At 38.6% G+C, this 24,084-nt stretch overlaps 2 protein-coding genes across 29 annotated transcripts in view; one reads left to right on the top strand and one right to left on the bottom strand.

Annotated features, from left to right (window-relative positions):
* PEAK1 (pseudopodium enriched atypical kinase 1) overlaps positions 1–21,173 on the bottom strand; it is a 294,322-nt gene extending 273,149 nt beyond the window's left edge. For 4 of the 13 annotated variants that reach the window (XR_003311383.4, XM_026478585.4, XM_026478586.4 and 1 more), the window contains exon 1: positions 20,863–21,049. The gene's annotated coding sequence lies outside the window, so the exon portion shown is untranslated. Of the gene's footprint in view, positions 1–20,862; positions 21,059–21,154 lie in introns of those variants that run through there. The other 9 variants (XM_048221524.2, XM_026478587.4, XM_048221530.2 and 6 more) reach the window with 6 other exon arrangements.
* A 362-nt stretch (positions 21,174–21,535) lies between these two features.
* HMG20A (high mobility group 20A) overlaps positions 21,536–24,084 on the top strand; it is a 75,979-nt gene continuing 73,430 nt past the window's right edge. For 15 of the 16 annotated variants that reach the window (XM_026478583.4, XM_057303677.1, XM_057303670.1 and 12 more), the window contains exon 1: positions 21,536–21,848. The gene's annotated coding sequence lies outside the window, so the exon portion shown is untranslated. The remainder of the gene's footprint in view (positions 21,849–24,084) is intronic. The other variant, XM_026478578.4, reaches the window with a different exon arrangement.

Genomic DNA, 24,084 nt, shown 5'->3' with positions numbered 1-24,084 from the left:
AAATAATAAAGTCTCACACTGGGATCTCATTTCTAGAAAGATATAATTTAATTCTATGGCAACAACTCCAGAAAGCTTATCTGAATCTTCTCTACCTGAATCAAAGAATATCTGCAATTAGCCTTCTCTGAACCATACCTACGTTGAACCCCTACTTAGCTCATATGTCTTTAACAGTTCATCTGAATCATTTTCTTCTGTTAAATACACGTAACATTTCTATGTCTACATTTTCCTTTCCATGAATACTATCTTTACCCTCTCTTCTAGATATATTTTTAAGTTGAATTTTGAATCTCCGAGTTAAAATGTGACACTACCAAAAAAAAAAAATCCTCCAACAGGGAAACTGCCTTCTATGAATTGGTTCAATACCAAAAGTGCTTGAATGATACTCTCTGCTTATCTTTTGTAGTTGGCCCACATTTATTGATTCAACCTCTCCATACCTTCTTTCCACCTATTTCCTTTCTTTTACCTAAGTTCTGTATGTAGCCAAATCATTTATAAATTTCTCCAGGAAAAATTTTGACCCTAATTTGGGGATTCAACTTTCTAATTTTGAGAAGAAAAAAGGTATGGTGTGAATTAACTCTCTCACTGTGTTCAGTGCCTAAGTTGCACAGCAAATTATTTAAACTTTCTGAGCCTCGGTTTTCTCAATTGTAAAAGGGAGAGATGATACCGCCTATCACGCAGGGATGTTTTTCAAATTAAAGGAAAAGAAATGCAACAAATCTAGGGTAAGCGGTAAACTGGAGGTTATACATAAAAATGTGTATGTTATTATCACCATACTTATCTCGTAGGCCATTACAGAATTTTGCTACCAAAAAGTACTGAATGTACTTCCTAACTCTGGCCTCAATTCAAGGACAGAATGCAAATCACATTACTGCAATTTTACTGGAGAAGCTACCAAGGGGAGTGTGTAATGAAAATCTAGACTACAATATTTCAGCAGAAAGGAACTAGAAATACAGGATCAGAAAAGCCAACTCTCAAGACTTACTTGCACCCCTGTATGCCCTTGAAGGTAGTAAAATCTTGACTGCAAATGGAAGGTTACAGCACATTTCAAGCAGAGAGCTGCTACATTCCATTTAGTCTTCCAGTTCCAAGCAGAAATGAGGATTAGTGCAAATTTGTATTTCGCTGGCAATTTGAAATATGGAACAATAATGACCACCACGCTGATCAGGACAAATATATTAACTTTACAACCAATATTTGAGACTTACTGCATGCCTGGTACTACGCTAAGTGTTTCGTTTTTATTAACCCCTACAACAATCCTATGGGCTGGACACTTTCATCCCATTTAACAAAACACCTGAAGCTTGGCAAAACTGGGATTCAAACCCAGGTAATAGTGAAAATTTTAAGTACCCAATATCATGTCAACAAGCTACATGCTGAAAGTAAGATAACAAATATTTTGGCAGTCAGAGCTATTTGGGTATCTGTGTGGGAAGTGAAGCATCATATTCATTCAGCGGTATAAGCAAAAGCAGCAAAGAGGTTGAAGAAGAAAGAGTTATATCCCAAAGCAGTAATTCCGAAACTTTCAAATATTAAAAATCATGACACTGTCAAATTGAGCATGGCCTACTTTGGAGATAATCAGAGCTCTCCAGATCAAAGGTTCTCCACCTGTTTTCCACCTGACACATAGTGATGGATGAGGGCCTTAGAAGCTGATGCTATGCGCCATCTAATGCTCAACACACCTCCATACACCTCCATACACCTCCACACCCCACCTTTGTGAAATACCCAGAACATCAGCTGTACCTCAGTGCCTTCTCACACTTCTCAGGAAAGCACAGAATAAAAATGAGTTAAAAGGCATGAATTGTTTTTCTGTACCAAGTAAGTAAATATGAATATTTACAGAGCACTGGTATTATGTACCAGCCATATTCTAAGCCCTTTGCCTATATTAATCCTCAAACCACATTATGAATTAGGTACTATTTTATTCCTGTTTTTACAGATGAGGTATCTGAAACACAAAATAAGTAATTTGCTGCAGATCATACATAAGGGAAATGGCAGTATCAAGATTCCAAAAAGGAGGTCTGGCTGTAGATCCTCGGCTCTTAAACACAACAATAGAACTGCCTCTCAAGCTTTCCTGGGACATGACCCAATGGATAGGAGCCCCAGGGAATTCCAGGAACTCTTTCCATGATGCCATAACCAAAAAGATAAGAGCTTCTGCCTGGGTAGGATACACCCAAAAGGCTCCCTAGGACTATGAGAGTTCACTCCTCCACCAAAATTTTTGTTTAATGTTACAGCGATCTTGGATCCCAGCCTCACAGGCCCAGAAGATGACTTCATTGAAGGCCTCTCTCCTTATCCCTGGATAAGCACTGCAGTAGGAATCTTCTTAGTAACCCTAACAAATGATACTGGTTATGAGGTTATGAGGTGCTGCTGCTAAGCTACATGGAATTAACAAAGCTTCACATAAAGAATAGGAACACAACCCCTTGCTCTGAAACAAGATCTGTGCATTAAAGATTCACTCAGTCTTCTATGTAGGGTTGTCACATACCATTCATTAAACAGTATTTACTGCAAGTCTGCTATATGACGGGCACTATTATTCTAAGTGCTGGAATACATCTGTGAACAAGAAGTCCTACAACCATAGAGATTACATTCTAGTGGGATGGAAATATGGGTCTATATAGACTTATAAAGGTCCAACCACAAATAAAAAAAGAAACAACTATGGGAGAAGAGGTTTTTTCCAGCAGCAAGTAGAAGCTGAGGCCAGAGCTGGTTCACAGTCCTTTGCTCTAACAGAGTAGCTCACATCCAAGAAACTGAAAGAAAGAGGGAAAAACACTACATACATACTAAAAACTAGCTGTTCAGCTGTAGGTTCTCCAAAAAGTAATAATGTCAGAATATGAAGCATGATGAAGCATTAGAGATACTTTAAACTCCTAGCCTACAGACAGTCTCAATCTCAGAATGGCCAAATTAATGCCAAAGCACAAAATTGTGGTCCAGTATATACCCTTATAATTGCACTTGCCATGTAGCACTGACACTCTCTTATTCTTGTATTCCCCCCTCTGGGCACTGAGAGGCAGGAGGGTCAGGACTGCAGTTCATTTATTTCTGTACCCCCACTATCTAGCATCAGGTCCGTTACAAAGTAGGCACTCAGAAAATGCTTCCTAACTGAACTGAAAACAGCAAGCATCCTCAATATGGTAACAAAGATAGGAACCACTGGTGAAAGACACACCAAAAACTACTCATCACAGTTGTTCATTTTGAATGGTTTGGCCAAAGGTTCCTAAGAAACTTAGATAATAACTTAGATAATGTTAATCCACCTGAAAAAAAAAAAAAGAAAGACTACTTATAGAAAGTAAAGATAACAAGAGAGCAAAACAACTCAAGGTTTTGGATAAATTATCAGATATACAAGTGCTCAGTATTATAGATGTGTTAATACCAATGCAATTCAAGGTCAAGATCTGCAGCCTTAGCTGCTAGGTTATTTTCAACACATGCTTCATATATAGGACCTTTATGTACCATTCACTCATTCCTACATCTTTATGTCTTTGTCACACTAGGCACAATGGGAGGTGCCTGGGATCTAACAATGAACAGGAAAACACAGGGAACCTACCCTCAGGGATCATCTTCTTTCTGGTTACAGTCATCAAAGATCTTTGTAGCCTAAATATAAGCTGCTTTTTATGATCCTATCTCACTGCAGAAAAACTGTAATCATTTTTGTTCTTCCCAACTACAAGTGGGAGTTCAGTGATGCAACAACAACACAGTTTCAACTGCATTAAATCATATACCTGGAACAATACAACACAATTCAGGCATTTTTAAAAGTTGAAATAATCCAACTAATTAACTAATTTTTGCTTCCTCTCAGTTTTGATAAAAAAAATTTATTGTGTTTTACTTACTCAGAAAACAGACTTGAAGAAATCAAATGATCTTTACCATTTCCAGATTTAAAATGGTAAGCTCGTGCAATATAAGTGCAAGAGCACTGCTTTTAATTTTTTTTAATGGAATAAGCTAAAACTGTGAAAACTCCATGCAAAGGAATACTATGTAGCAGTTTAAAGAACGAGATACAACTGTATGTACTGACATGAAAAGATATAATCCATATTGGGTAGAGGACAGAATGCAGATCAATGTATAGAATACATTAAAAAAAATACAGACGCAAAATAAAACCACACACACGCACACACAGAATAAAAGACCTGGAACGACATCAAGCTGACTGCAGTGATTACTATTTATTTACCCCTGGGAGGTAAATAGAGGGAGAGATACTCAGAAGGAATTTGGCTTCTCCATTTATTGCTACATTGTTTCATTTCCCTTGAGATATTATTCATCTGTAACTTGTTTAATTAGGAACATTTTTAAAGAAACCATCTCTAAAATCAGATAAATATCCAATATTTAGCATATGGTCCTTAATTCCAAACACTACAAAATACAAACAAAAATCTTGTTTGAACAGTCAGAATAACTGACGGGGCACTTAGACCCAAAAAACACTTATACAATAAATGGCAAGAACTTAGAAAATTTAAATTCGAAAAGGAGTAAGTCAGAACAAAGAAATCTTACACTTTCAAAATGCATATTCTAAGCCGCTGGAACTAAGCTAGATACCATAAACACCGCTTTCATACATACTCTGTAACTCGTTTATTATAACTGTGTTTTACATATTAACTGCTCACAATATCCTCAAATTGCAAACTACTCTCTCCAAAATAATCATCTTACAAACATGAGCAACTTTTTTTTCTTCCCTAAAGAAAAGTTTTGCTATTACACACTATTTCCTTACCTCCAGAAGTTCAATTTGCTGGCAATTCAAGCAGTGGTTCCACTGTAGCACTAAACCTTAAAAATACCCACCCTTCTTGCTCTCTTAATATTTCCCTGAAATGATACCCAAGGACCAGCAACTGAACTATCACACAAGAGCCAATCTGCACTAGTCACAATATAATTGTTAAGGGTATGAAAAGTACTTATGCAAGTAAAATCATATCCCTTTCTTGTGCTTCTTTAAAAAAACAGCTCAACACAAAAATTGTAGGTCACAGCTCAATTAAATTCCCAAATCAGCTATGAACATACCTTTTTATTTTTCACAGATTATTTGTCATTTGAACTTCATCAATCAGATACTGACATGAAAGAACCAAAAGTTAATGCAGAGCATATTGTCAAATGCATGAGCAACAATTTGGTCTACATTAAAGGTGCCAGTTTTACTTTCTTAGGGAGCTTTACTTTCTTAGGGAGCTTTCTTAGGTTGGAATATTTAAGGGCCTAATAATAAAAGTTATTCAGAATTAGATTACTATAAATAGTCATGAGATGAACGTCTTCTTTAACCAATTATCATTAGTATTTTCTAAGCTAAGAATGAGCAGATGCAAGATACATAAATAGCAGAATTAAAGAAAACGGACAAGCTTTCAATCCTTCTTTCCTTGTGTCTGAACACAACAACAAACAGTAAAATTCAGAATGGAATAGACATAAGCAGAGATTTTTTTTTTTTTGTAATAGAATCACTTTTTAAAAATGCATATCTAGCCTAGACATCAGGGAGAAACATCAAACAAGGGAAGAAAAAAAACCAAGTTACCTCTTCTCTGCCTTTAATTGAGGTTCATCATTTCATTTAATCAATACATCACTCAGTTTTCATTTGGCCAAATGGTCTGCACTGTCATTGCACAGATCTCTTTCATTAACATGTACTATGTTTCTTTTTTATAAGTTTATTTGAGCAATCTCTATACCCAACATAGGGCTCAAACTCACAATCCTGAGATCAAGAGCCACATGCTCTTCCAACTGAACCAGCTAGGCGCCCCTGTACTATATTTCTTGATTTCAACAATTTTAACATTTACTGTCATGGGTAGAAAAAAGAAAAAAAAATCGAGTTTGATTTGATTATCTTTCTGTCACTAAATATCCAAAGATACCCAAAGGTGTTGGGGGAAGGTAGAAGTGGGGGAACAGAACTACTCCTGGTAGTGTATCATTTAGTTTATGGTGTCCTAGCACACAGACAATATTCAACTGCTTCCTAAAGCTCCTCATCCCCAGGAAACAATGAGGCACACTGCCACACTGCGCAGGCTGTTCTACATGAGGCTGCTTACTTCATTCATAAGAGATAAAAGGAAGCCACTTAATCAAAAAATATACCCTAAAAAATGGGAAATATCCAAATTTTCAATTGCTACAGATGACTCAGTGAGTGGGCAGTTACAGAAACTCATAGCTGGTGCTAGAAAAAGCTAATGTTTTCATGAGGATCACTTTGAAATGCTGTTCTGGGTGCACATTATTGGCTCTTGCATTATAATTTTGTTTTACTTCCACACTAAGCATTTATGAAGAGCTGGATCCCTTCTGGAGGAAAAAGATGGAATTTCTCCCATCTTTATATAAATAAGAAAGCCATTCTTATAGGGGGCAGTTTCTGGTTACCAAACCACAGTGTGGTAATTAAAATACTACTACTTTGCCTCAACAGTGTTGACATCCAATAAGCATGCATTAGTGTCTCGGGCTGATTTTTAAGCTGGTAAAGATGGACTACAGTGAAAACAGTCCTATCTCACAGTAACAAAAAAAAAAAAAATTATTAACTGTTTATGCTAAACAGGTGAAGATATTTAAGTGCTAGACATCTTTTAAAACAAGATAATTATAACATTTTTAGAGATATACTTATTTATAGACAAGACAGATCTGGTGAATAAAATAATAATGGTAAGTAAAAATAAAACCACAACACGCACTCCTATTTATTGAGTAGATGGGGAAATATTCATTATTACACTTCTCATATTCCAGTCAAGAAATTAAATAAGAAGAAATAGTACAAACCAAGTAAAAACATAATAGCTTCCACTTGCAGCACTCTCAGTTTAGAAAGTTCTTTAACATATATTCAGACTCTGAATACAATGTATATTGGGTGCCAGTGTGTCAAACCCTATATTAAGTCCTGGGGACATAAAGATGTCCCTTTAGTCTCCGCTCATCCCATTTGATAATCAAAATCATATTAAGAAAAAAAGGCAGGATTATCTCCATCCTACAAAACAAAATAAAGCTTAGAGATATTAAGGAATTTTTCACATGATCACAAACTAAATTAAAAGCAAAGCGTGTTCTTTACTCTTCTATTATATATTATTTATTCACTAACCTTAGGGATCTTCCTGATCATGCCATGTCTTTCTCATCATGCCAAAAATTCATTTTAAAAAGAAAAGATTGGGGGGCGCCTGGGTGGCACAGTGGTTAAGCGTCTGCCTTCGGCTCAGGGCGTGATCCCGGCGTTATGGGATCGAGCCCCACATCGGGCTCCTCCACTGTGAGCCTGCTTCTTCCTCTCCCACTCCCCCTGCTTGTGTTCCCTCTCTCACTAGCTGTCTCTATCTCTGTCAAATAAATAAATAAAATCTTTAAAAAAATAAAAATAAAATAAAATAAAATAAAAAGAAAAGATTGATTTTAATTGCTACTGTTTCTTCAGAGTAATGATGAGGATTATGATAAATGTGTATGTATGTGTGTATATAATATACATACTTTGTACACATATATGTAACATGTACATGTGCATACATGTTTGCTACACACTTCATAAAAGCACTCTCTACAAGGAAGGATACATTTGTCCTCAGGTCTTAAACCATGAAGTGTACTTGCAAACTCTTAGTTATCCAAAATCTTTGGAATATGGAATTGATCTTATTGACTATCCTGAGAATAGCTACAGGTAAGTATGCACAGTAAACCTTTACGTGACTACAAATTTAACATTATTCTCTGACATGAAGGTCAATAAATATAGGAATGTGTCATTTTATTGAGGCAAAGTTTTAAAATTTCATAAGACACCAAAATGAGTGCTCAGTATCCCCAGTGCAACTTGGCTTTGTAATCTTCTTCTCATACTAACCCACTCTAAAGTACCTGAAAAGTGCTATTTTGTTTTATTTTATGGGAGAAATTATATGCTCAAGGACTGTGCTAATATTAGTCACATATGACTCCTGAGCACTCGAAATGTGGCTAGTCTGAATTGAGATGTGCTATAAGTAGAAAATATACATCAAATTTTGAAGACTTAGCAACAAAAAAATTGTAAAACATCTCAATAATTTATTATATTGAGTATATGTTGCAATGATATTTTAGTTATACTAAGAAAAATGTATCATTATAATTAATTCCCCCCATTTCTTTGTACTCTTAAAAATGTGGCTACTAGGAAATCTGAGATTACATTTGTAGCATGCATTATTTCTACTGAACAGCACCAGTCCTTAATAGATATGCCTAAGAGATTTGAGATACATTCTTTGAGACTATCAAGGGCCTATTTAACTATCGTACCCTTTATTATTGTCAGTCCTCTATTTGAAAGTGAGCATGGGTTGGTGAAGATGTAAGATTTTTTAATGACATAGGAAAATGTCCATAATCAATTATCAGAAAAAAATCAGGATATGAGATTATTAAAAAGTGGAGCTGCTTCAAACATGCATTAAAGAGGTTGTAGTGGTGTCCTAGCACACACAATATTCCAATTTAGTTTAACAATATGAAAAAGAGAAAAATACCAATTCCTCTAAAAGCAAAGTATTTCCTATAAGTGAGCATGAGTCTGTCTCCTCGGCCAGTCTCAGCACCTACGTGTCTCTGACAGTATGACCAGCTTACTGTACTGACTATAATAGACACAGAAGCTGTATCTCTACCATACACAGTATGATGTCAACTAGGCATTCTGAAAAATATATGTATATGCAGAAAAATGGGGAGAAAGGCACCAAATTATCAGTACAGGTTATCTCTGGTTGGAAGGATAGCAGATTTTTCTCCTTTTTACTTATTCCATATTTTTCCAATTTTCTACATTAAAAATTAACTTTTTTCCTATCATAATAACTTGAAATTTTTTAAGATGTGTAGTTTGATATGTAATAAAGATTTAAAGCTAAAAAGGACAGAGAATTAAAGGAAAGTCATATTGTACAGGACTCAGTCTCCTAGTCAGACAGCCAGTCCATGAAAATGCAGACCACACAGTCCTGCAGAAGATAAGAGAGTATTCATGCAGCTACAAAGCCCTATATTTGCCTTTTACAAAAGAATACAAAACACAACCTTCTCTCAATGACAAGATTTTTTGTTAGACTTTTGGAATATAAAACTGACAACAGAACTACAAGTTGCGTTTATAATAGGATTCAAATTTTATTTGCATATGTTTAATAAAAATATTCATGTGGAGTAAAATCTAAGTTTATAATAAAAGTTCAGCTCCCTGAATTAGGAACCACTCTATTTATAAATTATTTCTATGCTACTGATGGTGCAATTTGTATATTCACTGATGCTATCATTCCACAGCTACATTTATATAGAAAAGAGCATATTAAGAAACAAAGTAGGGATGCCTGGGTTGGTTAAGCATCTGCCTTTGGCTCAGGTTGTGATCCCAGGGTCCTGAGATTGAGTCCTGCATCCGACCAGCCCCTTGTTCAGCAGGGAGCCTGCCTCTCCCTCTGCCTACTGCTCGCCCTGCCTGTGTGCGAGCTCGCTCTCTCTCTCTGACAAATAAATAAATAAATAAAAATTTTAAAAAGAAACAAAGTAAATTTGTTCTTACACTGTATAGAAGAAAAAGGGTTATCAAACCACAGGATTCTCTTCTGGACCTCTCATCACTCTTATATTATACTAACTTCCTCACTGAATTTGGAAACCAACAACCTCTTTTAACTTCAGGACAAATAGCTGAATTAAGATCTGTCAGTCTACCTGAAATATTTAGTTGTAAGGTTTAACATTGTGAATACAGCCAGTCCTTAATAGGCAAATGCTGAAAAACAGTCTGAGGATATTGCTGTTAACAGAATTTTCAAGTCAAGGAGAGAACTGGCATTAGGAAAATACTTTTTTTTTCTTGCTTCTTCAATGCCTTAAATCTTCTTTCACACTAACTCCCACAATTACTCCTACTTCATACCCAAATAAAATCTATAAAAACTGCTGCACACCTGGGAAGAAGAAGACAGCATTTTCTCAGCATTTGAAATATTCAACTCACTATTCCAAAACATTTAAGAGGTGTACCATGGCATCTTCCCTTGTAGTACCAAAAGTAACTGAATCTGTTTTGAAAAATTATGGGAGGGTGAGGGGGGTTAGATCCTAACTTTAAACAATGAAAAGTGCTCCTGTCATACAAAGGATTTATGAGAAAAATAGTTGTCCTGCTTCTCTACCATCAGTGGAACCAAAGAAGCTCAGGAAGGTAGAGATAGGAGAGTTAAAGGAAAACTTGTGGAATAACCTATAAGTACACTGGAAAGCTAAAATCTTTCACTAATTTTTAAACGTAATATTTCTACCATCCTTTATTTTATCAGCAAACACATGATACTTCCTATGCCCCAAGAATTATTTTAAGCACTTTATAAATATTAGTTCATTAAAAACCCTCTGACTTAGGTACTATTGTTATCCCCATTTTACAGATGAGAACACTAAGGCATAGAGAAATAAAGTAACTTTCCCAAGATCACACAGCTAATAAGTGGCAGAGATGAGATTCAATCCCAGGCAGTCTAGGTCCAGAATTCATCTCTTAACCATAATGCAATGCTAACTCTCAAAAAGTAATACGCTCTTGAAAGCCCATTTCTGGCTCATAGTTAAATATTTAACAAAAATCTGGTAAACAAACTAAGAGGAAAAAGATGGAAGTAACAAAAAGTAGAAAACCTATTATTCATAGTTCCGATACATCACTATGAATATATTAGTATACTTCCCATCAGTCTTTTTCCCTTTTTCACATAGGGTTTTTCCCCTTTTCCCTCACTCAGCATACATGATTTTCTAGAAAATGAAAAACTTTAAGATACTAGCCTCTCAGCATTTTTAGAGTAACAGTTAAAATTAACTGAACACTTATCGTATATCAAAACATATATGTGCTTGCTACCTATTACTTCACCTGACAACCTCATAAAGTAGGTAGAAATGTTCATTTTACAAATAAGGAAACGGAAGAATAGTCCAGAAACAAACTTAATGTCAAACATCTAGTATGTAGTTGAGCAAGATTCAAATTTAAGCAGTTTGACCCCTGAACTAGAAGAATTCTACTACTGGAGGGTAGGATTATGGGCTACCCGAAAAACAGTGATCACGTTTTTACAGAGTAGTATTATTTGTCTGGCTTAGTCTAAAATGAGAATGTTACCATACAGATTTTACTTTGCCCTAATTCTGACTTAGACAACTAAAGTTTTTAGTATCCTAACTTTTCTTGAACAAGCTAAGTAACTCTACATGTCTTACTTTATATCTTACTTTACATCTTCAAGTATCTTATGTACTTCCTTCATCCAACAATCGTTTGAGTATCCATTATGTGCTAGGGACCATGCTAATAAGACCTAGTGACAGAGTCTCTTTTCACTCAGCATATGCTCAAGTTTCTCACAACTAATAAATACAACACACCCGTATACATAAGGGGATAACAGCTTTGCCAACCAATTCAGTGGAATAACTGAGAATGGAATCCCGTAATTCTCTGCCCCCCATTCTGTAAAATAGATAATACCCTTATTTTTCTTGTAATTCCTTAGGAGTGAATGAGAAATAATTACTCGATAGGTACTTTTAATCTGTCTCACTCTATACTACCTCTTATCAGCAGGCAATGAAAGCCTTTTTTCCACTTTTAGTACAAAGGAGATGAAATTAAAATATTTTACTAAAACCTCGGTTTACTAGAATACAAGTTTAAATTACTCTTCAAGTTCTATAAGTGTATTTTGGGTATGACCTTAATAACAAAATGATACATGGGAATGTCAAAGACCATCTAAGAAGCAGTCAAAAAATAAGCAGGTTCACAGAAGAAGGTAAGGCCACTGCTGCTTGATTTCACATGGAAACATTTTATCTGAAGCAGTCCTGAGTTGAATCCCACTGATTATGAAAAGGTGGCAGAAGGCCGAAAGTTAAAAAGTAAAGTGCATCAGAAACCCTCCTAACCAGTTCACTGAGTGGCTTAATTGATAGCCAACGACCATAGGTACAATTACCAACCCCAAACCTTGTAATGGCAGGAGACCAACAGCAGAAGCAACCTAAGAAACCAAGGTCAACATATGGAGGAGTTTCTGCTTGTCGATAATTACTAGTTGTGTGCATGAAGCCCTGGCAAGTTTCCTGCCTGACACATGCTTGCGTTAATGTTTACTTCCAGTTGGCACGCTTGCCGTTCGCTTCTTTTGTTCATGTCCTCCGACAAGCTTCTCCAGGATCTATACTATTATCCAGTATTTGCCTTCCACTGCTACTCTTTTTAAGTCTGTAATTTGTCCCATCCTAGACTGTAAATTTATGGAGGAAGGATACAAGGTTAACCCCCAAAACAGCTCAGCACCTTGAAAATAGTGTTTATTAGTGATGGATATGGAATCCACCCTATAGCTACACCCCAATCCTTAACATTTTGCAGAACTGCTCCTCCTCATCTCTCTGACTGGTATGCTCCAGGGGTCAGTCCTTGAACCTCTTCTCTACCAACATTTACTCCTCAGGCATCGATGTCACCTACACTGACAACTCCCAATCATATCCAACCTGGACCATTCTCCTCTGAACTCCAGATTCATTTGTTCAGCTGCTGACTTGATATCCCTATTAGCATATCTATTAGACATCTCAAAAACTTAGCCAGTCCAGAAATCATTCCTGAACTCTTCCCAGAAACCTGCTCTACCCACAATCTTCACATCTCTGATAATGACATCTCCATCCTTCTGGTTCTCAAGCCAAAAACCTTGGAGTCCCTTAACCACTCTCTTTTCACATTCTATATCCAATCCATCAGCAAAGATAGTTAGATCAAAACACATCCAACCAGAGTCACATAAGTATAAATGCAGGCCTAGTTTTATATACAGAAATAAATGCAGATATGTGTGGATACATAGATTAGTATACATACATGTCTTTCCTAGCTCTCTGTCCACTGAGTGTGCCTAGAAGCAGTGATACTCCAGTAGCAACAAGCACACCTAGCATCCAGATCTTGGCCTCAAAATACCATTCTCTGATAAAAGGAGCCACAGCTTCTTGAAAAAATGAGCCTAGGGCCATTGCAGGAAAAATACAAGATGAGCCTGAAGCATCTAGCAGTACCTGAGAATAGAGAAGTGTACAAGGATACACACAAACAAATGACAGGAGTATGGCGAACGACACAGAGTCAACCTAAAAGAGATCCCAATGGCCAAAGCTGGATGATTCGGTCAATAAAATAAATAATGCTAGCACTGAACTATAACCCTAAGAATAAAATAAATATCCATGAACTGGAATTGATATAAATGATTAAATAGGTAGATAGAAAAACAGATGAGAAAGGACAGGTCTTCCTTACCGAAGAATTCCAATCAATAAATACAGGAAAAAATGAGGGAAATAAAAAAGTAGTTTTAGAACACAACAGCAATAATTACTGCAAGCACGATCTACTGATGAATGCTAAAATTCATGAGCAGAAACAGGATACTGGCAAAGCCTCAAAGTATCCCCTCCCCAAATATTTACCAATTACTATGGTGGTTTTAATATATGTCACAAATTCTTTGATTCTCCTCCTCCACGAAGTAGGTGTTTAATTCCTCCCCCGTTTGCATGTAGGCTGGACTTAGCAACCTGCTTCTAATGAACAGAGACTGGAAAGGGAAAAATAACTTTCCAGTGGAGAAACTTGCCAGAAAACACCTTAACAAAGTGATTGTCAATAATAAGTCATGTTGGTATCATGCACCTCCTATATGACATGATAAGAAGGGCACTTCACTGCTTTGGTATTCTTCCCCCCAAAATCCATAACCCCAATCTAAGGAGAAAACATCAAAAAACCCAAACTGAAGAACATTCCACAAAACAAATAACTCACACTCTGTAAAAGTCTCAAGGTCATAAAAGAAAAGACCAAGAAACTGTCATGCATTAGAAGAGGTAAAGGAGACTTGAAAACTAAAAACAATGTAATATCCTGGTTTAAATAATGGAATGGGAAAAGGATATTAGTGGAAAAACTGGTAAAATACAAATAAAATCAGGAGTTCGATTGAAGTATTGTATCAATGTTAATTTCTTAGCTTGATAAATGTACCATGGTTATAAAAGATTTTTTTTTAATTTTTTATTTTTATTTATTTATTTTTAACATTAGGGGAAACAGAGTGAAGGGTGTATGGTAGTGGTTCTTAATAGGAGCAACTTTGCCCTATAAGGGCCATTGGGTAATGTATGGAAACATTTCGGATTGTTAGAAGTGGGGAGATGGTACTGGCTTCTAGTGGATAAAGGACAGGGATGCTGCATAACATCCTACTGTACAGGGCAACCCCCTACAACAAAGGATTATCTAGTCCAAAATGTCAGTAACGGGAAGCTTAAGAAACATGGCATAAGGAAACTCTACGTACAATCCGTGCAACTCTTCTGTAAATCTAACAGACCCAATCACTTTTCAATTCCCTGGTCCAAGACTCTCTCTCAAATGGATTTTTTAGGAGAGCTTCCCAACAGGTCTACTTGGTTTCCTCTGTACCTCCTTAGACTACTTTCAACACATGGCCCAGAATGAAGTTTTTAAAGCATAAATCTGATCATGTCACTCCTTTGCTCAAAACCCTGTAATAGTTTCCATTGCACAAAGTAAACATGCAAGTGCTTACAATGGCCTACTACAGGTTCTATGAGATATGGACCCAGTTATCTCTCTGACCTTACCACCTTCTCTTCTGTTCAGCCCAGTGCAGGAACACTGGCCGAGCACATCTCTTGCTTCAGGGCCAATGCAAAATGTTTCTTCTACCTACTCTGTCCCTTATTTCTTTCAAGTCTTTGCTCACTTCTCACCAAGTCCTTCCCAGACATCCTCTTTAAAAGTGCACAGACTCTGTGGCATTCCTGTCCCTCTTGCTTGCTTGCTTTATTTTTCTCTACAGCACTTATCTATCACCTTCTAATATAATAATAACTCTCACTTATTTTGTTTAATGTCTGTCTCAGCCTCTCAAAAATATAAGATTCATGAGGGCAAGGATTTTGTGTTTGGTTCGCTATTATAACCTGTGTACCTAGAATAATGCCTGGCACGTGTACTAAATGCTCAACAAATATTTGTTAAATGAATGATACACCTCTGAAATCCTAAATTAAATATCCCAGTGTCTTTCAACCACTTTTCATCACTACTGCATTTTCTGTCTTAACTACTTAAGAAGAATATGATTTGGGGGTACCTCGCTGGCTCAGTTGTAACATGTGACTCTTGATCTTGGGGTTGTGAGTTCGAGCCCTACATTGGGCCTAGAGCTTACTTTAAAAAATAAAAACTCTTTTAAAAAGAAGAATATGAATTGGAGAAAAAAGAATAAGCTTTGGATCATGGTTTCATCACTTAATAGTGTAGGTCTCTGGACAGATTATTTAACCTCTCTAATCCTGTTTCTTCATCTGATGGAGAATGACTAAGGGAAGATGATAAGGTTAATAACACATTGTAGAGTTAATGTTAGAATTAGAAATAAGGTGGTAAAGTGACTAGCATATAGTAGGTACTCCATTAAAAAAAGCTAGTATCATTGCTTCCTCCTCACCAGCTCTTCAGCTTCACAGTGACATCTATCTAGCCTTTCATGTCCTTCATTTTCTCCTAATTGAATCACCCTTTCCAGGCTTCCTGTTCATGATCCAGCCTGGACTCCACAGTACTTTGATTCAGTCACAATCCTCAATATCAATAATTTCCTTATCCTTCAGGAATCTCTACTAAGCAGGCATCTGCAAAGCAATGGATAACAGTCTGGGTTCTAGAAATGAACAACCAGTCTTTGCAACCCAGCTGTTCATCTTACAATCAAGGAGATTAACAGTACCTATCTTATGAGCTCCTGGGAGTATTAAATAGTTTCTTCAGCTATATACAGAGTGATCACGCTGCAGGGAAAAAAATCAAACCACCATGCAAATCGGTACCCTTACAAATCCAAGGTGTACAATCTCAAATGGGCCCTCAATGCCTCTAAACATCCTTCATTCTCCTAGTCATGTCTGTGTCAGTGTCTGCCCCTCTCTCCCTCCATGTCTCTCTCTCTCTCTCTCTCTCTCTCTCTCTCTCATTCGCTTGGAAGTTGTTATAAACTCACATACTTTTTTTAAGAACTCCTATTCCACCACATTCTCCTTCACTTTTAGAAGGTACTCAAAAATGATACGTCATCAACTCATTCTCCTTCCTGCCCCCGTCAGTTACAACTTTATCGCCAACTTTACCTCCTTCCTTTCTGTTCGCTGGAAAGGAAAATCACCTCCTATCTAAGGCCAATTTCTCTACCTATGCCTTGGATCTCATGCCCTCCTATTGCTTCCAAATCTTTGGATCCATCAATCACCTTTCTCCCCCTCTCTCCCTGCCCATGTCTCCCCAACTTTGGTTCTTTTCAATCCCATACAGATGTGCCCTAAATCCTCTTAATTTAAAAGGGAGAGGGAGTAAACTTCTCTAAATCCCTTGCATCTCCCTCCACCTATACTCTTTTTTTCAGTTCTCTGTTGAAAACACTGTATTAGCCCTGAATTGGCTAAGCTTCTGTTGTTCACTATTAACCCCCTAAATGCACTGCAATGTAGCTACCTGCTAGTGCAGGCTAAAGTTACAAATGACATCTTAATCCCCAAGTCTCAGAAACTTTATTTGGTCCTTATCTTCTTTGGCCTTTTCATGGCAGGATACAGTGTTGACAACTCCTAGTCCTTGAAATACTCTCTCCTCCCTCAGCTTCTGAGACAAATCTCTCATAGTTTCCTTTTTTCATCTTTGGTCTGTCTGGCACAGATGGTTGGCTTCTCTTCGGTTGCCTGCCCCATACAGTAGGTCACAACAGAAATGTGGAATCATCCTAAATCTTCAACCTTGCTCAACTCCATAATCTGATTATTTACCCTGTACTGTTGATAATACTTCCTCAATCGCTTATATATCCACCCCGCCCCTTTTTATCCCCCATCCTTTCTCACCTGGAATGGCTTCCTAACCGATCTTGCTTTCAGTTTTGCCCTTCTCTAATCCAGCATTCACTTCACTGTCAACATGATAGGTCTAAAACACAAAACTGATTCCATCACAGAATTTTTCCACCACTAAATCCTCACAGCCTTCAGGATAAAGTTAAAGCTCCTTAACTTGGCTGATAAGGCATTCAGTGATTTGGCTTCTTACCACTTCACTGGCCCCCATTGGAAAACTGTGCTGTACACCTGTGGCTACTGATTACTTGAATGTGACTAGTCTAAGTTGAAACGTGCTTTAAATTTAAAATACATACCGGACTCTGAAGACTTCGTATGAACAAGGGAATGTCAAATATTTCAATACTTTCAAAATATTGATTACGTGTTGAAATGATAATATTTTAGCTATATCAGGTTAGATAATACATTATTAAAATGAATTTCACTTTTTTAAATGTATCTACTTGAAATTTCAAACATGTATGACATATTTGTGGCTCACATTACATTTTTATAGGACAGCACTAGTCTAAAATGTCCTTTAAGGGAAGGGGGAGGCCAGATGGGTTAAGGAGCAAAATAAACTGGTCTTTTATCAAAAAATAAATAAATAAAAATAAAATAAAATAAAATAAAATGTCCTCTCCCTTCTTCTGTACCTAGTTAAGTCCTACTTTTGAAGATTAGCTCAGGTAACCAACAAGGATGCATTTCAGGACCTCCCCTCCCTAAAATCCCAAGTCTGAGTCAACTACCCTACCTGAGTCAACTACCCCACCTACCTGACTCGACTCCCCCTCCACAACTACCCCAAGTCTGAGTCAACTACCCCCACATACCCCACCCCAATTCTCAGAGTAGTGCTTCCACCCATAGGAATCTACTTACACCTGTGTCATAGATCACATCACATTGTTAATTGTCACTTATCAACTAACTTCTCCTCCTCAACTGTACACTGCTTGCGAGAAGGAACATCATTCTACATACACTCAGGGCCTACCACGCCTATCACTTAAAAGGCACTCAAAATATTTGTCAAATAAATATGAACTATCTATTCCTGGCCTGCAAGTTCCCAGAATTTCTAGTTCTATAAGGAAAACAAACCAGCAGTGAAGGAGCCTAGACTTTCCAAGCCTTCCAAGGAGCTTTAGTAATGAAAGGACTGGGGTGGTGGTGAGGAATAGGAATTACAGAGAGAACAGCAAGGAGAAAGTAAAGCTCATCACACACGCCTGCCTCTTACAGTGAAAATAGGAATTTGCAGCAGTGATATGGAACCTTGAACTCACTCTTGGCATGCCAGGGGCCACAGTCTGGTTCCTAAATTACTTAAACAACCCAACCAACAAAAGAGTATGATTTGGCACGTTTCAACACAAACAGCTAGAGCCCAGCACCTGTTCCACTTAAACAGCACATCATTACAGTTAAAAACAACAACAAATCTCTCTCATGAAGCAAATGCTAATCTCATGATGCTTCACCATGGAGCAATTTAGAAGAGTTATTATATGAAATGTGCCAAAGCATGAATTTATGGCTGATGCTTATTTGGCAAATACGGTTGGCACTGCTAGATGTTGAAAAACATGTATGCAAATAAGCAAATAAAAGTTTTTAAGCTCTCAGACTTAAATATTTACATTACCATAAATGTACAAAGATAAATGTTTATATGAGTACACATATAATGCATTCCAGGAACACATTTTTTAATGTGATTGTCAGAAACAGTTATGAAGTGGCATTATTTCTTTATAGGCCTCAGGGTAGACTCAAAAATGTATTCTGACAGAATGTTAATGGGGTACAAACATTAGCGAGGAAGTTTCTCTGTACTATCACTGGGTAAAATAAATACTTATAATATCATAACAGTTCAAAGCAATCTTATCTTTTCCTTTCGCCAAAATATTTTCTTCCCATCCTGGAACCCAGCCAAACATAAGTATCAGCCCCTAAATGGGAGATAGAGGATGGAAAGGAGGACCACACATCACAAAGCCTCAAAGAAAATAATTTGACATTTTTTTCCCACATAATATAATCAAGTTAGAGTCTCCAAAATAAAGACATGATAAAATATTTCCCCCTCTGACAGCTATGGAAAGATGTTTGTTTTTTCACATAGTTTGTGAGTTGGTCATAGCCCAAACTCACTAGGAATGGTATGAATTCTGCTTCCATTGTTAACTATTAATCTCTGGGCCGAAGCTATAACTCCCATCTTTGAAGCCACGAAAATGTACCATAACTGCCATTATAGCTTACTAAACGAGTCACAGAAGAGAAGATGTGCCAGGCACTTCAGAAAGTAATTAAGGTAGTCAGTGAATTGAGCTATCTGGAAATGCTCTGAGATTACAGGAGAAGACATCATGAAGCAAGTATCCAAGATTGCTCATGGAAAGTTTTACCCCTGTGCATAATTCACGTTTTTCACTTCCACACTACAGAGAGCAATATGGGTTCTCCCACTACACACATTTCTACAACATTTCATTTATCGGGAAAAAAAAAGATGCTGTGGCTGAACAAAAATCAGTACACAGGCCCCAAAACAGAATCCTTGAGGCAAACCCAATTCAGGTGAAAAGCTGTTGACATACATCATCCAATGACCTAAAAATAGCCTTTTATGTAAGTCTCCAAATATTTAATTCAACGTCTAATCTTACCACATCTAACAGAGGCAGAAGAAAAATTTATTAGGTTTTCTATAGCAAAGCCAATAAAGATGAAATCATAGTTTTCTTTTAACTCGTCACTATCCCCTCAACTCCAGCCTTCTAATAACTCCATTCCACAGCTCTCAAATTCCTAAACTTGGATCTTGAAAAAACAAAACGAAACAACGGATTGCAAGAAAGTTAACATTTAAAGGTGGGAAATCTCCTTCCTACTGCTCTCAGCAGTCTTTAACGTTGTCAAAGGACGAAAAACGAAATCAAATTCTCAGACGGAGGGTGCAGAGACACGGAGGGGGAGGGATGGGGGTTCAGACTGCTAGTCCTCAACGCGGGAGGTAAGAAAAGTAGCAAGAACGGATGAGTCAAAGGGCAAAGGAGAAACAAATTGACCAACCGAACCACTGAAAATTCCCAAACAACCCAGCAAATCTACACGTTAGCGGGCTCACAAACCACAGGGCCAAGTGAGGAGGCAAAGAGCCCCCGGGTGTCGCCCTGGCGCTGGCGACCCTGCGCTGGATCTTCCCGGGTTTGGAGCGGGATGACGGTGTAGACTTAGCAAAAGACAGAGAAGCCCTTCCTGCCCTACTCTCCCCGTATCCAGCTCTCCACAGGCTTCACTTTCCCCAGCAGCCTCCCAGCCGCGCCCGGGGGCGTCCCTCTTCGCCAGGTCCCAACTTTCCCTCCTCTGGGGGGCGCCGAGCTACCGGGGCCGCCGCCGCCGCCGCCGCGGGAGGGGGCGGCGGCGGCGGGCCCCGGGGGCGGCAGGGCTCGGGGGTGGCCGCAGAGCCCGCGCCAGGCGGGACACACCGGCCGCCTGGGCCCCCGCGGCGGCGCCACTCGACCCCGCGCCGCGCCGCCCCGCCCGGATTCCCCCGGGTCAGCGCCCTCACCCCAGGACGACCGTGGTCCCACAAGTCGGTGCCGGAGGAGAAGGGAACCGAGGGGACATGGGTAGTCCTGCCCCCGTTACCTGAAAGGCGCACATGCCGCTGTGGTGACCACCATCGCCGGCCGGCCCGTCCCCTTCCTGGTGACCGCGGCCGCCGCCACCGAGCAACTGACACTGACTAACAAGTAACTAACTACTCGCCGCCGCCGAGTCTGTCGCGCGCTCCCGGCCGCCCGCCGCCCGCCCAGCCCACCAGCCTGCCAGCCTCCTCCCAGCCCAGCGCGCCACCCCTCCGCGCGCACACTCGCCGCCCCGCTCCTTGAGGAGCGAGCACGCGCGCGCGCACGAACCCTCGGCGTTCGGCCCCTCTTACCAGTCTCACCACGGCCCCGCGGGAGGAATCACCGTGACGCCCCTCCTCTCGCGTTCCTACCTCCAGAGGATGAGCCTATGAGGGCGCCTGACTGGTGATGAGGGCGTGGCCAAAGGAAGAGGGAGGGACGACCAGGACCTTGGGCCAAAGTGAAGGGAAAATTTGGTTCCATTAAGTTCCAGAGGAAAAGGGCAACGGAGTATTGGCCCTTTTGGTGCCTAAGTCCCCTGGTCAGTCTGCCCTCGAATACAAAACATGTGTTTCCAAGGACTCCAGTATATAGTAATTACTGATTTCTTTCTGCAGGCCTTAGCAATTTAAAAAACTACATCTCCCAGAAACCTCCGCGAAAGTAAGTCTCACCTTGCGTAATCACGTAGTCCTTCGCCGCATTTGAACAAAATAATCCCTTCATTTTTCTGAAGGTGTGGGGACTAATATTCCATTTTTGTCCCCACCGGAACAATTTTAAGTGTTACTGCGATAAGAAAAGTTACCTATGGGAAGATGGTTACGCGACCAGGTAAAGGGAAAGAAAAGATATCAAAATAAAGTACTGCGGAGGAATTTTTTCCATGCTGTGAGACGACGGAGTGAGAAGAGTGAAGGCGATTGAGAGGGGCTCAGGGAATTGTCCTCTGTGCAAGGGACTTTCTTTAGGCCCCAGGCCCCTGCCTGCCCCTATCGTCAGCAGGTCAGTAAGCAAGGCGAGCTTCGGGGTGGCCACAGTGGAGGTGCCCTTCACCCCTTGAAGATCATCTCTCTTTTGCTGTTACTGGTTTGTCTCGGTTTGAGGCCGACTGAATGGGGGCGCTTCACTTCCGGTTGGGGGAGGGGAGGAAGGCCGTCCAAGGGGAGGGGGAAGACAGAACTCATTTCCTGTGGGGGTAGGGTGATGGTTTGGGGGTGTCCAACCCACTTCCATTGCCGGCGAAGGCTTGAAAACGTGATACTTGGTGCCATTTGCATAGACGGTATCTTAAAGTTTTAGGATTGTGTTTCATGTGAAAAGTTAGGTTATTCCCCAAAGTTGTGCTAATCACCAGCCTCCAGTCAGAATTTATGAGTTTTATTTCTACGTGTGAGAATGAAAATTTCCTTCCCCCCCGATTTTTTTAAGCGTTCATCAAAGTATTCGAAGACCTTTGTTAAAATTGCTCAGTTCCACAAGACATACTTTCTTGTGTAATTAATGGATTTCCCAGCTCTGCTCCCCTACTCAAGTCCAACCTGGATTCAGTGAGGTATAGTGGTGGTCTCTGTCTTGGCATGCCACCGGAACTCTGTAGCTGCTCTTTTAAGGAGGTGGCTTATTATAGGACTCAACGTTTTACCTAAATTATGAGGCATTTTCACCTTACAAGAGTGGAGATATCATACTAAAGTACTGAAATACTTGGTGTTACCTTAACTGATAGGATTGGTGTCTTAAATTCTTGGACCTGTTGATTTGAAGCTACAGCTTTTGCCCTGTACCTGAAAACAACTTCCTCAACCTTAAAAATTCTTACATGTAACTTTCATGTAGCACTTTTGAGAGTTGTGCATTGGTAATTTTTCCCCTTTGTAGTATAATTAATTTCAGCACTGATTAAAAACTGGTATCTGCTCTTTGTGTTTTCAAACCATGGTGCAAGGATCATGATACTTAGCTAGATTTTAAGCAAGCAGGACATTCGGCTCACAAAGGGCAAAAGATGAATAAGACAACTTTTTATTTTTCCTATGTTCTCAATGTTTTATAAGAAATGATATGTAAAGTGGTAATAAACACTCAACAATTTAGATTTCTTGGCTTCTCTTTTCAAGTATCACTGTGTGTGTGTGTGTGTGTGTACTGAAGGAGTCATTCTGGAGCCTGTGAAATCTCAGTTTTAGTCATTTTAGAATATCAAATGAACCGTAATGTCTTTAAAGGATTTTTAAAAGAATAAGGCCTATGTATTTTTTCTTTGGGATTTGTTACCTAATCTATCCTCAGAATTTGCAGTTGTTTTAATTCTAGGTCTTTTAAAAAGTTATTTCACTTAGAATTTATTAGAAGATGTCTTTTAAACTAAGTATTACAGTAAGGAAAAATATATGTTCCAACCTTCTGTAAACATTTAAAAAAAAAATCTAAGACCCTAAAATCAGTGAGTTATCTTTTAAAAGACTACAACATTTCTGCAAAAATTGGCAAGACATGATAATGTCTATGTTATTATTAATTGAAGGCTAGGGACATGTTAGACTGCCTCAAGCAAGTATTAATTAATTGATTAGAAAGAAAGTGCTCACTATCTTCCATAGTAATGTATTATAAAAGAAAATATGATATGATCACCCTGACAAATTAAACTATAGTATTACGAATTATTGAAGTAAGCAAAGATTGTGGAACTAAATGAAAAAGAGAGAAAATTTAGTTAAAATATTGATTGAGCTACGTAGTATTGCCTTTAGGAAACTGGAGAGCAAAGGAGTTTTTTTAATTGGGTCTTTATGATATTCCGTGGAAGAATTGCAGTATAACAGAAATAAGAAAAATTGCTGCAGCTGAAAGACTTGAGCAGCTTGAAGAACTGTCTGTTCTGAAGAAAGTAATATATACAGCACATATCTGAAAGAAGCCGTTTTGTGATAAGTGGTAGTTATTCATTGGTTCCATCAAAGAAGAAATATTAGAAAAGCTTGTGAGAAACAGAGGGAAAAGTCCATGGAACCTGCTTTTATTCTCTTTAAATCTTTAGAAGTGTTTCTTTAGAAAGGATTGCTATCTTCCAAAGACTTTTTTTTCCCCTCTGCGCTCTTTGTTGCAGCTTTCTTTGTATGTTTTAATAGAAACATAGTATCAAAATTAGAAAAATAAAGACTTAATGGAAGTGTACTCTGCTACTTCTTTGAGTTAATGATTTTGAGAGTTTCATTCCATTGCTTGCCATCTAAAA

Source organism: Ursus arctos, unplaced genomic scaffold, assembly GCF_023065955.2.
Source record: "Ursus arctos isolate Adak ecotype North America unplaced genomic scaffold, UrsArc2.0 scaffold_28, whole genome shotgun sequence".
Lineage (NCBI taxonomy): Eukaryota > Metazoa > Chordata > Mammalia > Carnivora > Ursidae > Ursus > Ursus arctos.
Note: the sequence above shows the minus strand (reverse complement) of the source record. Positions and strands in the feature narration are given on the sequence as shown.